Consider the following 12,337-nt stretch of genomic DNA (forward strand, 5'->3'; position numbering starts at 1 on the left):
TAATTAATAAAGTGATTATTGAATAGATATGGTGAGCTCTAATCATAGAAGCCTTTAAAGGTGATGGTTAGCTTTAAGTTGACTTATTTAGAACATCCTATGTATTTTTTTTTCTCAAAACCATTTTCCATTCTGGATTGCCTTCTGTAGACAGTGGAATAATATTAGTTTGGAAAAATCAATAGATTTCAAAGAATAAAGACAATTAACTCAACTGTACTTAAAGTAAGCTTTCTAAACCTAATTCTCTGCTAATCCACCTGTAGATGCTTATCTTCATGTGGAAACATTTCATCATTCCATTTCCTGATAATGTACTTAGTCATTTCTTAACAGAGAGCTCGGATTTTCAAAGCTAGTGGTGCATAATTAAGCTTTATTCACTTCACTAGCCTGCTGCCTTGCTCGTGGGGTGCTGGATTTTGTAACTCAGGAGACTCTGAGGAGCTACAGAGGTTGCTGGCTTTTGTAGAGTCAATGCTGAAGACAAAAGCTGAGGGGGGAAAAACAAATGAATAATTCATTTCACCTCCTCCTTAGAACACAGAACAAGGAGATTTGCAGGACAGCTGACTCATCCTGTAGCAGCCTGTAAATCTCCAGTTAGGAGAGATCCAGTAGTTGGCCAGCCAGGGAGCTGGCCTGGAGATCCCCCCACCAGTATACATAAGCACAGGAGCTCACGGAGGAAAACAATTTGTAAAACAAAAATCATAAATATGGTTTTAGCTAAATTTTATCCGAAGGCTACATTTAAAAAAAATGAAAATGTCAAGCAGGCAGTTAGGAATTTCTGACTGAGCATAGGGAAAGAACAAGATTGAATTAATAGAAGTGAATATTTTAGGTTAGATGTCAAAATGAAGCTATACATTTTCAAAAAAAAAAACCACAAAGAAATAAGCTCCAAGATGTGACTGCTAATCTTTGTGTGAATCCTATTGTTAGAAAGGGAGATGAAGAGGAGGATAACCTGAGGAGGTGAGGTGTGACAGAAAGGCAGTGAGGGTATGGATGTTCTGAAGTAGAGAAGGCTACACCTTCCACAGTAGGCTGAAGAGGGAAGTGATAGTGCCAGAAAGCTGGAGGGATGTTTTGTTTCCAGGCTATCTAGGAAAATATGTGTCCAAAGTTGTTGAGGAACAATGTTATACAGGTGACGCTGTTTTAGGGGCTAATTAATATGCTCATTAATAATTCAAATGCTCATGGATAGGTAGGATTAACATAGTAAAAATGGCAATCTTACCAAAAGCAATCTACAGATTCAATGCAATCCTCATCAAAATCCCAACACAATTCTTCACAGACTTGGAAAGAAAAATACTCAACTTCATATGGAAAAACAAAAGACCCAGGATAGTTAAAAGAATCCTATATGATAAAGCAACCTTTGGAGGCATCACCATCCCTGACCTCAAACTCTACTATAGAGCTATAGTAATAAAAACAGCTTGGTATAAAAACCGACATACGGACCAATGGAATCGAATTGAAGACCCTGACATTAATCCATGCACATATGAACACCTGGTTTTTGACAAAGGAGCCAAAACTATACAATGGAAAAAAGAAAGTATCTTCAACAAATGGTGCTGGCATAACTGGATGTCAATATGTAAAAGATTACAAATAGATCCATATCTGTCACCATGCACAAAACTCAAGTCCAAGTGGATCAAAGACCTGAACATAAATCCAGTTACACTAAACTTAATAGAAAAGAAAGTAGGAAGCACTCTTGAACGCATTGGCACCGGAGACCATTTCCTAAATAAAACACCAACAGCACAGACCCTGAGCACAACAATTAATAAATGGGACCTATCGAAATTGAGAAGCTTTTGCAGGGCAAAAGACACAGTCAATAAGACAAAAAGACAGCCAACAGAATGGGGAAAGATCTTCACCAACCCCACATCTGACAGAGGATTGATCTCCAAAGTATATAAAGAACTCAAGAAACTAGACATAAAAATACTGAACAGTCCAATTAAAAAATGGGCTAAAGAGCTAAACAGAGAATTCACAAAACAAGAATCACAAATGGCTGAAAGACATTTAAAGAAATGCTCAACATCCTTAATCATCAGAGAAGTGTAAATCAAAATGACTCTGAGATACCACCTTACACCTGTCAGAATGGCTACCATCAAAAACACCAATGACAGTCAATGTTGGAGAGGATGTGGAGCAAAGGGAACATTCCTCCACTGTTGGTGGGAATGTAAACTTGTACAACCACTGTGGAAATCAGTATGGTGGTTTCTCAGAAAATTGGGAATGGAACTACCTCAAGATCCAGCCATCCCACTCTTGGGCATATACCCAAGGAATGCTGATTCATACCATAAAGATACATGCTCAGCTAAGTTCATAGCAGCACTATTTGTAATAGCCAGAACCTGGAAACAACCTAGATGCCCATCAACGGAAGAATGGATGAAAAAAATGTGGTACATATGCACAGTGGAGTACTACTCAGCAGAGAAAAACAATGAAAGCATGAAATTTGCAGGCAAATGGATAGAACTAGAAACAATCATCCTGAATGAGGTAACCCAAACCCAGAAAGACAGTCATGGTATGTACTCACTCGTAAGTGGATTCTAGATATAAAATAAAGAACAATCAGACCACAACCCATAGAACCATGGAGGCTATATATATAGCATGGAGGTCCCTAAGATGACTGTGGCTTATAACAAATTTTGGTTTTACTCAATTATTGAAAAAAAAAATAGCCAAATGAATGGAAACACATGAACTATGAACCAAAGGCTGAGGGGCCCCCAGCTGGATCAGGCCCTCTGAATAGGTGAGACAGTTGATTGGCTTGATCAGTTTGGGAGGCAACTAGGCAGTGTGACCAAGTCCTGTGCTCATTGCATGAGTTGGCTGTTTGAAACCTGGAGCTTATGCAGGGACACTTGGCTCAGTCTGGGAGGAAGGGACTGGACCTGCCTGGACTGAGTCTACCAGGTTGATTGCAGTCCTCGGGGGAGGATTTGCCCTGGAGGAGGTGGGAATGGGAGGTGGGCTGGGGGTAAAGGGAGGGGGTGGGAGGGGGGAGAATAGGAGAACCCGTGGCTGATATGGTATTGTAAAAAAAAAAAAAGTTAAAAAAAATAATAATTCAAATGTAGATTACGACCCTGTGAAAACTGGTATTTTAAAAGAGTTACTTGGTAAACTTCTGATCATGAACTGATTACACAGGTTTGTTGGTGCCAAGTTGTCCTGGGAGTCTGTCATCTTGCATGTTAGTCTTCATTGGATTTAGACTCTGTGGGGATGTTCCCAGAGAGTTAGACTGAAGAGCTAAGACCATCTAGAATGTGACTGGCCCATCCCCTGGACCCCCCTGGACTGGAGTCTGAGCAGCCACACTTACCCTTCTGTGCTTGCTTAGTGTGAGGCAGTGTGGCCAGCTGCCTCCCTCTCCTGGTGCACTCTACCACTGGGAAGCTGATGGACTGCCTTCCAGCTATGAGCTGCCTTCCAGCTGTGAGCCACAATAGACCTTTCCTTCCTGTAGCTGTTCCTGCCAGGAATTTTGCCAAGGCAAGAAGTAAACTAATGGATACACCAGGAAAGAATAGAACAGGAAGGGATTGGACTCAAGTTTGAGACCTATTGAAATATTTGTACCATCGATAACTTCTGATACCAAGTTGGAAACGATGTACAGAAGCAGCTTTGGAGTCAGAACAAGCCTAGCCATAGACATACCTGTCTTCATATTCCTAGTGAACCAGCATAACTCTGCCCTTTATTTCCTTAATCTGGAAAATGGGAGAATGATTTTTCAGTTTTTATGATGGAAGTGTTTATTGTTTTAATAGTTTTTATGAGACACAAGCTAGAGATGTAGTCTATTGAAATTATTACCCTAAATCATACTTAAATTTTGGTATGTGAAAAATAACATCAAATTTAGATTTGAGAAACCATAGACAATTAAAAAAATAAACTCACAGATGGTAGACAACTTTTGGAAATACTGTAACACCCTACTGTAAATATCTAACACCATAGAATGAGCTGTTTCTGTAACTATTTTTCTGATAAATAAAACTTACAGATTTAAGCAGTGGTATTTTAAAATTTTTAGCAAGTTTATATGGAAAACTTTCAAAAATAGATTAGAACATTCCTTGAGTTCTTTATTCTTATATATTTTGAGTTTGAAAATAATGTGTTAACATTTTGGAAATAGACGCATATAAAGAAAAATTAAAACATCAGTGTCAGTCATCTAGAGACACAGAGTTAATCCACTGACTTATTTTTCTTTATCTTCCCTCCCTCCCTCCCTCCCTCCCTCCCTCCCTCCCTCCCTCCCTCCCTTCCTCCCTTCCTCCCTCCCTCTCTCCCTCTCTCCCTCCCTCCTTCCCTCCCTTCCTCCCTCTCTCCCTTCCTCCCACCCTTTCTTCCTCTCCTTTTCTTCTTTTCACTCTTTTCTCTTTTCTCCCACTTCAAGTGCCCCCTTCTCTGTTTCTCTCTTCTGTCCTTTTTCTGTCTGTATATTTTCAAAACTTGAAATGTTTTTACATATTTTATGTGGCATACACTTACTCAGCATTTCCCCACATCCCTAGATATTCTTTGAATGCCGAATTTTAATAGATGTTTAGTATTTTGCAAAATGTATGTAACAGAATTGCTGAAAATATATACTGCTAATTAATGAGTTCGGGTCAGTTTCCTTCTTTGAACTGTAGTGTGCTAAAGAAGAACTTACTCCTTGTGTACTCCTAGAACTGGAATGAAGCACAGGATAAGGGGAGCTTTGTAAATCTTTAGCACCACTGACGAAAGTTTGATGGGCATTGTTCAAACCTGGCTTTCAGAAAGATTATGAGAGTGCGTATGTCCACCAGCAGGTTATAGTGTTCGTCCCTGTTCTGACTGCCACCACCAACACTGCCGCCGCCTTTCTCACTGTTTTCAAGCAGTTCACTGCATATCAGAATGATTCAGCCACTGCCACGCATCTAAGTGAGGAAAATGAGGTGATTGAACCAGATCCCATAGAGTATAATCAGGATTAGGGAAACAACTATACAGGTCACAATCATGACGTGATGTGTTAAAGTTTATTTCTTATCCATTTCAAGGTAGGCGATGAGGATTCTGCTTAATACACCATTTCAGACACCCTACCTGCTGCTGCTGTTGCTTTTCCTTCCATCATGGGTGTGTGTGTGTGTGTGTATGTATTTTTGTGTCTGTTTATGTATGTGTATGTATTTACATATGTGTGTGTTTTTGTGTATCTCTGTATGTATGTGTTTATGTGTTCCTGTGTATGTGTGTATGTATGTGTGCTTGTCTGTATCTGTTTATGTCTCTCTCTCTCTCTCTCTCTCTCTATATATATATATATATATATATATACATATATATGTCTGTGTATGTGTGTGCACGCATGTGTGTATATGTATGTTCGCATGTGTATGTGTGTGTGTGTGTGTGTGTGTGTGTGTGTGTGTGTGTGTGTGCCTGTGTGGTTTTTGTGTGTATGTGTGCCTGTGAGCATATACATGTTCCATGTGAACTCCTGCAGTAGACGCTGGTTTTATTTATCCTAACGCCATTCTCTGCTTTCCTTACTGAGACAGGGTGCCTGTGGTGGTATTGTGTTCCCCAAAATCTTGTGCACCCTAATAAACTTATCTGAGGTCAGAGAACAGAATAGCCACTAGACACAGAGGCCAGAAAATGGTGGTACACACACCTTTAATCCTAGCATTCCAGAGGCAGAGATCCACCAGGATCTCTGTGAGTTCAAGGCCACATTGGAGACAGCCAGGCATGGCAACACACACCTTTAATCCCAGGAAGTAATGGAAGGAAGCAGAAAGGTATTTAAGGCATGAGGACAAGGAACTAGAGCCTGGTTAAGCTTTCAGGCTTTCCAAAAGCAGTTCAGCTGAGATCCATTCGGATGAAGACACAGAGGCTTCCAGTCTAGCAAAACAGGATCAGCTGAGGAACTGGTGAGGTGAGGTGGCTGTGGTTTGTTCTGCTTCTCTGATCTTCCAGCATTCATCCTAATACCTGCCCCTGGGTTTGATTTTATTAATAAAACCTTTTAAGATTCATGCTACGGGTGCCTTGCTAAGTACAGAGCCCACAAGGAGCTATCTTTGCTAGACAGCTTACCTGGGGAATCCCATAGCTCTGCCTCTTGAGAGCTGGGATTATAGGCAGCCACTCCACAGGCCTGAAGCTTTAGATGGATACCAAGGATTGGGATGCTTGAGTGACAGGTGCATTATCCACTGAGTCCTTAGTCAGTCACTCAATCTTACTTGCTCTTGCCCACACTATCACTTAATTCCTCTTTCAGAGCTCACTCTGCTTAGTAGAGACCACAGGCAATTTCTGTCATAGCTGGTAAACCACAAATAATATTTTTAAATGACTTCTTTTGTTTTCTGCGATGATAATTACATTGTTTCTCCCTTTCTTTGGCTCCAATCAAATCCTCCCATATACCCTTCCTTGCTGTCTTTCAAATTCATGGCCACTTTTTACATTAATTGTTGCTCATATGTATATGTTATCAGGGCTGATCTTTTTGGTATTGATAAACAATTGACGTGGTTTTCTGTGGGGGAAGAATATTTCTCCCAATCTCAGCATTCCTTACTTGTCTTTAGATCTTTGTTTAGGGTTGAGGCCTCATAGGCTTCTTCATTCCATGTTTAGGAATTCATGTTGGTGAGACTTTATGCACATAGCTTCTGACAATTTATTATTATTATTATTATTATTATTATTAATTTTTAATACAAGGTCTCATGTATCACAGGTTGGTCTGCAACTTGCTATGGATTTGACCATGATCTTCAATATCTGTTGATGGATGTCTAAGTTGTTTCCATTCCCTGACTATTTGGCTAATGCAGTTTCAAGCATGGGTGTGCAAGTGTGTGTTGTAAAAGAGCCCCTTTGGTGTATTCCCAGTAATGATACTCTTGGGTCACATGGTAGTTCTGTTCTTATTTATTTGTTTTTAGAAACCCCCATGCCAATTTCCATGATGGCTGTGGTAGTTTACACTCCCACCAACAATGTGTATGGTAAACAACAGTTTCTCTTTTCCCACATCCTTGCCAACATTTATTATCATTTGTTTTCTTGATCTTAGCCATTCTCACAGGGGTGAAGAAAATCTCAAAGTGCTGTTAACTTTCATTTCTCTGTTGGCCAAGACTGTTGAATAATTTAAAAAATTATCATTGGCCATATGTGTCCCTTTTTTTGAGAGCTTCCTATTGATTTCATGACCCCATGTTGCAAGAGCTGCTACTCCTCTACAGGGCGCTCATTGGCTCCACCCTGGCTCAGCCTCCCACTCTGCTTCTCTGGCATCCTAGTTGATCTGGCAACAACTCCATTTATTCTGAATGAATTTCCTGTTTCCCCCAGTATTTCAGGGTACTTCTTCCTCTCTATGTATCTATTTCTTTCTTTCCTTCTTAAATCTTTCCACGATCCAACTTAAATACATATTTGAAATTTTTATTAATTAATGAAGCATGCATGCATCTCTATAAGTGAGTGGAGGTCAAAGAACACTTGCAGAGGTGGGTTCTCCCCTCCAGCATGTGGGCCCCAGTGATTTGACTCAGCAAGGTTGGTCGTCGTTGCCCCTTGAGCCATCTTTCTGGCCCTTAAATGCACATTTTTGATCCCCCTTTCCTGGTCTTTTCACACATGTCACGTAGGTACGTAAAGTGTAGCAACCATGTAAGAACACAGCTTTGGTCTAAGCCTGGACCTCTCACTGGCCAGCCAGGTCATTTCGAGCAGTGTATTCTTCTCTTGTATTTTTTCAATTGAAAAACAAAAGAATATTAATAGTAACTGCCTCTTAACACTGTCATAGAATTAAATGTGATAGCACTTCTAAGTGCCTAATGTCTGTGGGAGGTAGCAAGCACAAGACCAAATGTTAACTATAATTATATATCAAATGTTTATATAGAGTTCATACACACAGACATACACACACATTGAATGTGCATACATTAACTGTCAAGATATTGTTATTGCTATTGCTGTCATTTATTTGGCAGTGCTGGGATGAAATTCAAACCTCGACTATGTTTACCACATGCTCTGCTGATGAGTTACCTCCTTAAGTTCAGTATATTTGGTTAGTTGTGTACAAATAACTTTTCCATGGCAGATAATAGGTGTATGTTTGTTTGTTTGTGTGTGTGTGTGTGTGTGTGTGTGTGTGTGTGTGTGTAATGTATGCATGTGTGACTTAGTGCACATGCATGATTATGGAAGCCAGAGGACGATCACTTTCCACGTGTTCCCTTGAGACAGCATCTCTCAGTGAACCCAGAGCAGGGCTAGGCTGGTGGCTAGCAAGCCGCAGCGATCTTCCTGTCTCCTGCCTCACAGTATGGAGGTTACAGACTCATATGAAATCACACCTGAGCTTTTATATGAGTGCCTGGATCTGAACTTAGCTCCTCAGGCCTAAGTCGCAAATGCTTTTACCAACAGAGTCATCTTTCCAACCTTAGTTATAGGTCCTTAAAAATGAAACTCTTGCTCATTAATCTTCACCTGTTCAGTCAGCCACCAGGAGAGATTCTACTAATTGCCCAGGAAACCCTCTTTTTTCTACAGAGTGGTGTGCACATCTCTAACCAAGAAAACTGAAGTTGAAATTGGCACTGAGGAGTTCTTAGCTCACAATTACTCATACATCCTGTAACAAGCAAATAAAACTTCTATTACTGTCTAGTAGAAACAAGAATTGAAGGAATGAGTTGACCTCTCAAAAAACACAATGCAAAACAATAACAGCCTGTGTTCTTTCAGACAGTATTGGAGAAAGACATGACTCTTCGAAACACCACTATTGGCTTAGATCAGTCTTAAATGAAGGAAATTTCTAGGAATTGTCTGTGATATTTAGAAGCTGGCAGACATTTAAAGAGACAGAATCATTAATTAGTTTAAATCCTCATATTCGTGCCAATAATTGCTCAGAATTAGACAAGTACTGTGTTTATAATTTAATCTTAGGTGTATGAGTTTCATGGAGCTGTCATAAGATTCCCCAAGATGGAAAGTTTAATCCAGGAACATGTTTAAAGCAGGGAAATTGAGGATGAATCAGGAAATCTGAGATCACAATGCTACCTTGGTGGCTTCCTGAAAACTGTGAGATGGAATCTGCTCCTTGCTTCTCCAGCTCCTGGCAGTTGTAGTTCTTTGCCTGTAGATGCATTAGCCTGAGCTCTGCCTTCACGTTCAGCAGTGTGCTATCTCCATTATCTGTGACTTACTCATCCCTGTTTATAAGGAGAACTTGGATTGGATTAGAGGCCCATTCCATTCTACCATAATTTCATCATTAAAAAAACCTATACTTCTAATAAGCTTATATCCTGAGGTACTGGTTAGCTATTTGTAGCATACAAGGGGGGCATAATAGTGTGTTAGATGTGCTTGGTGTTTATTTAAAGCACAGTATCAGTGAGACACTGTGACGCACACCTGTATTTCCAGCACTTCAGTGTTTCAGGCAGTATGTTTCCTTGAGGTTAGATCCAGCTTTAGTACATGTGAGCCCCAGCCTAGCCTGGGCTACAAGGTAAAAGCCTGCCTCAAAAGCAAATCAAAACTGAGAGGCAGAATGCCTGTGTCCCACTTTTGTGTCTGTCCTGTGCCTCCTGTGAATTGATTTTTGATGCTACCTCTTGGTACCAAGAGGAAACACACATAATGCTCCTAGTGTACACACACGGTACTAGGTAGCCCTGCTATTGTACACACCTGGTACTAGACAGGCCTATGTGCTGGAGAAGCTTTCTGCCAAGCGGTTTTTGACTGTTCACCCATCAGGAAACTGAACTTTGCTGAAGTAATCAGGTTTGCAAATTTTGGCAGTATTGATATTCCGGGAAAGAGGAATAAATTCCAAAAATTCAGATGAGGTTATTAAGTGTAAGTATTGGGATTAATACAGAACTCTTTGGCAGTAAAGCAAGTAGAGGAGCTGTAGAGGCACCATAGAATTAAAGGGATTAGGGGACCCAATGTAAGTACACAGTCATGTCCATTTTCAAAAACAGACAGAACACTGGTTACATTCAAGTAAAAAAAAGCTTGAAAATGCTCAGCTTCTTACTATGTCCACAAATGTCGTTTACTTTCTCCTTTTAATCTTCTTTCTTTCTTAATGTTTGCCTCATCTTTTCTTACTCCCCTTATTTATAAGACTTTCTTCTGTGATTTATTTCATTTCCTTACATGTTCCCTTATACGAACCCATATGAGCAGCCATCATGTTCCTTCAGGAGAACAAATATTTCAACAGCAAAACGTGCAGTTAGCAATCCACCAAGAAGCTGGAACTGGGTTATTTTGAGGAACTCTATGTCTATCCGGCATTATGGGGTGGGTAAAAGAAATTAATTAATGACGCACTCCTCCTTGGACTTTTAAGATTATAAACTATTTAATAATCTTGACTGAAATTATACTTTACTCTTTTAGTTTTGTGAATATCAGACTATTCTCATCCTGGGGCTGGTGACACATGAGTCACCATGAGGACAGGAGCTCTTGTAGACTTTAATTACTGTGGGCACAGCATCTTCTCTCTTATCACCTCCATCTTCTTTCAATCATAACCTTGAAAGTATTGTTGCTTCTACTGTGGAAGTCATTTTTTTTCCAATTATTGGTGTTTGATGCAAGTGAGATAAGAGTGTTGTTTTCATTTGCAGTTTTAGGAATCTCTTGTTTGATGGATTGTACATCATGAATAATTAAACAGTGTTGGCTTCTAAACTTCACAAGAAACACAGTATCCAGGAGAGTAACACCCAATTCTCAAGGGATAGACTGAATCTGTCTATCATGTATAAAACCTATTTTTAAGTATAAGGATTTTTTTTTATGTAATGAGAAATCAAAATTCGTTAAAACTTTTTTCCTAATTCTTGAAGTTTTCATGCCTAGATACAATGAAACATCATCATATTTGCCTTCCCCACTTCCCTTAACTTCCACCACATTCCTTCAACATGCAACCCTCCCAACTTGATGTGTTTTGTGTGTATAACTGTGGAGCCATCCATTGGCTCGTGGAAAACCTATCATTCATAGGATACTCAAAAAATGAATGATTCTTTTAGATTTGCTACTACCCACTGCCAGTAGTGCTTCAGTAAGGGGTGGGGTCTAGAAACCATTTCCTCTATAACTGCTCTCTATATTCTGCTGGCTGGGTTTATATAGGTTTTGTGTAGGTACCCACAGTTGCTGTGAGTGAGCTCATGATGGTGATAATCATGCCATGTCCAGAAGACAATGTTTCTCACCATTCCTTCCCATCCTCTGGATCCTATATTCTTCCTATCTCCTCTTCTGTGATATTCCTTGAATCTTGGTGGTGGTGGGATCAATATAGATGTTCCCCATTAGGGCTGAGCATCCAGTATCTTGTTCTCAGCACATAAACTAGTTAGGAATCGCTCCAAATGACTGCTGCATACTACAAAAACAAACTTTTTTGATAAAGATTGAGAGCAGTTCAGATCTGTAGTATAAATACAAATATTGAAAAGGCAAAGTGACAGCAGAGTTCTCGGTAGCAAAGTGTTAGAAAGCTAACAATGACACTGCTGAAAGATTATTTGGTTTTTAAAACCTTCTTAGTAAGATATCCTAGAAAATGCAAATATCATGTCTCTGAGTATAGCAGCATCTTGATATCCTTTGTGAGTTGTATACCTGAATTGCCACTGGTCTCGTCTAAAACAATGGGGCAATACTTCACAGAGGAGGCAATGTTCCCTATTCTGCTGAATTCTTGGCCCCTGGGTTAAATGTGGGATGGAGTTCCCATAGTGTAAAGTGAACACTGAAAAGACAACTTGCCAAGAAATGTCTAGGTTGAAAGCAAGAGTTCTTTAGATATGAGATTTAAACAGCAGAGGAAAACTATGAGTATTACATTTTAATGAAGTCATTGCTCTGTGAGAAATGTGAATCTTGAGTGCCAGGACTCCCAGAGTCTAGATCAGGCTCCCTTCCAGAAAGGTCACCATGGTTCTTCTAGTTCTCCCCGACTCCTCCTGTTTATGGATAGAAGTCATAAATAATAAAGATGTTTGGGGGCATTAGGAAACAATTTGTAGTATGTTCCTTTTCTTTTTTCCTTTTATTGAAAATAGTTTTTTTCTCATGTAATATATCTTGATTGCAGTTTCCACTCCTCTACTCCTCCCAGTTCTTCCTACCTCCCTTTCCATCTGGATCCACCTCCTTCTATCCCTCTAGTGTTCATTTT

General features: G+C 39.8%; 1 protein-coding gene across 9 annotated transcripts in view; it reads left to right on the forward strand.

Moving 5' to 3' along the window:
- Positions 1-12,337, forward strand: part of Nlgn1 (neuroligin 1) — an 891,533-nt gene that overhangs the window by 55,830 nt on the left and 823,366 nt on the right. The gene's annotated exons all lie outside the window — the stretch shown is intronic.

This window comes from Peromyscus maniculatus, chromosome 6, assembly GCF_049852395.1.
Source record: "Peromyscus maniculatus bairdii isolate BWxNUB_F1_BW_parent chromosome 6, HU_Pman_BW_mat_3.1, whole genome shotgun sequence".
In the NCBI taxonomy this organism is placed as follows: Eukaryota; Metazoa; Chordata; class Mammalia; order Rodentia; family Cricetidae; genus Peromyscus; species Peromyscus maniculatus.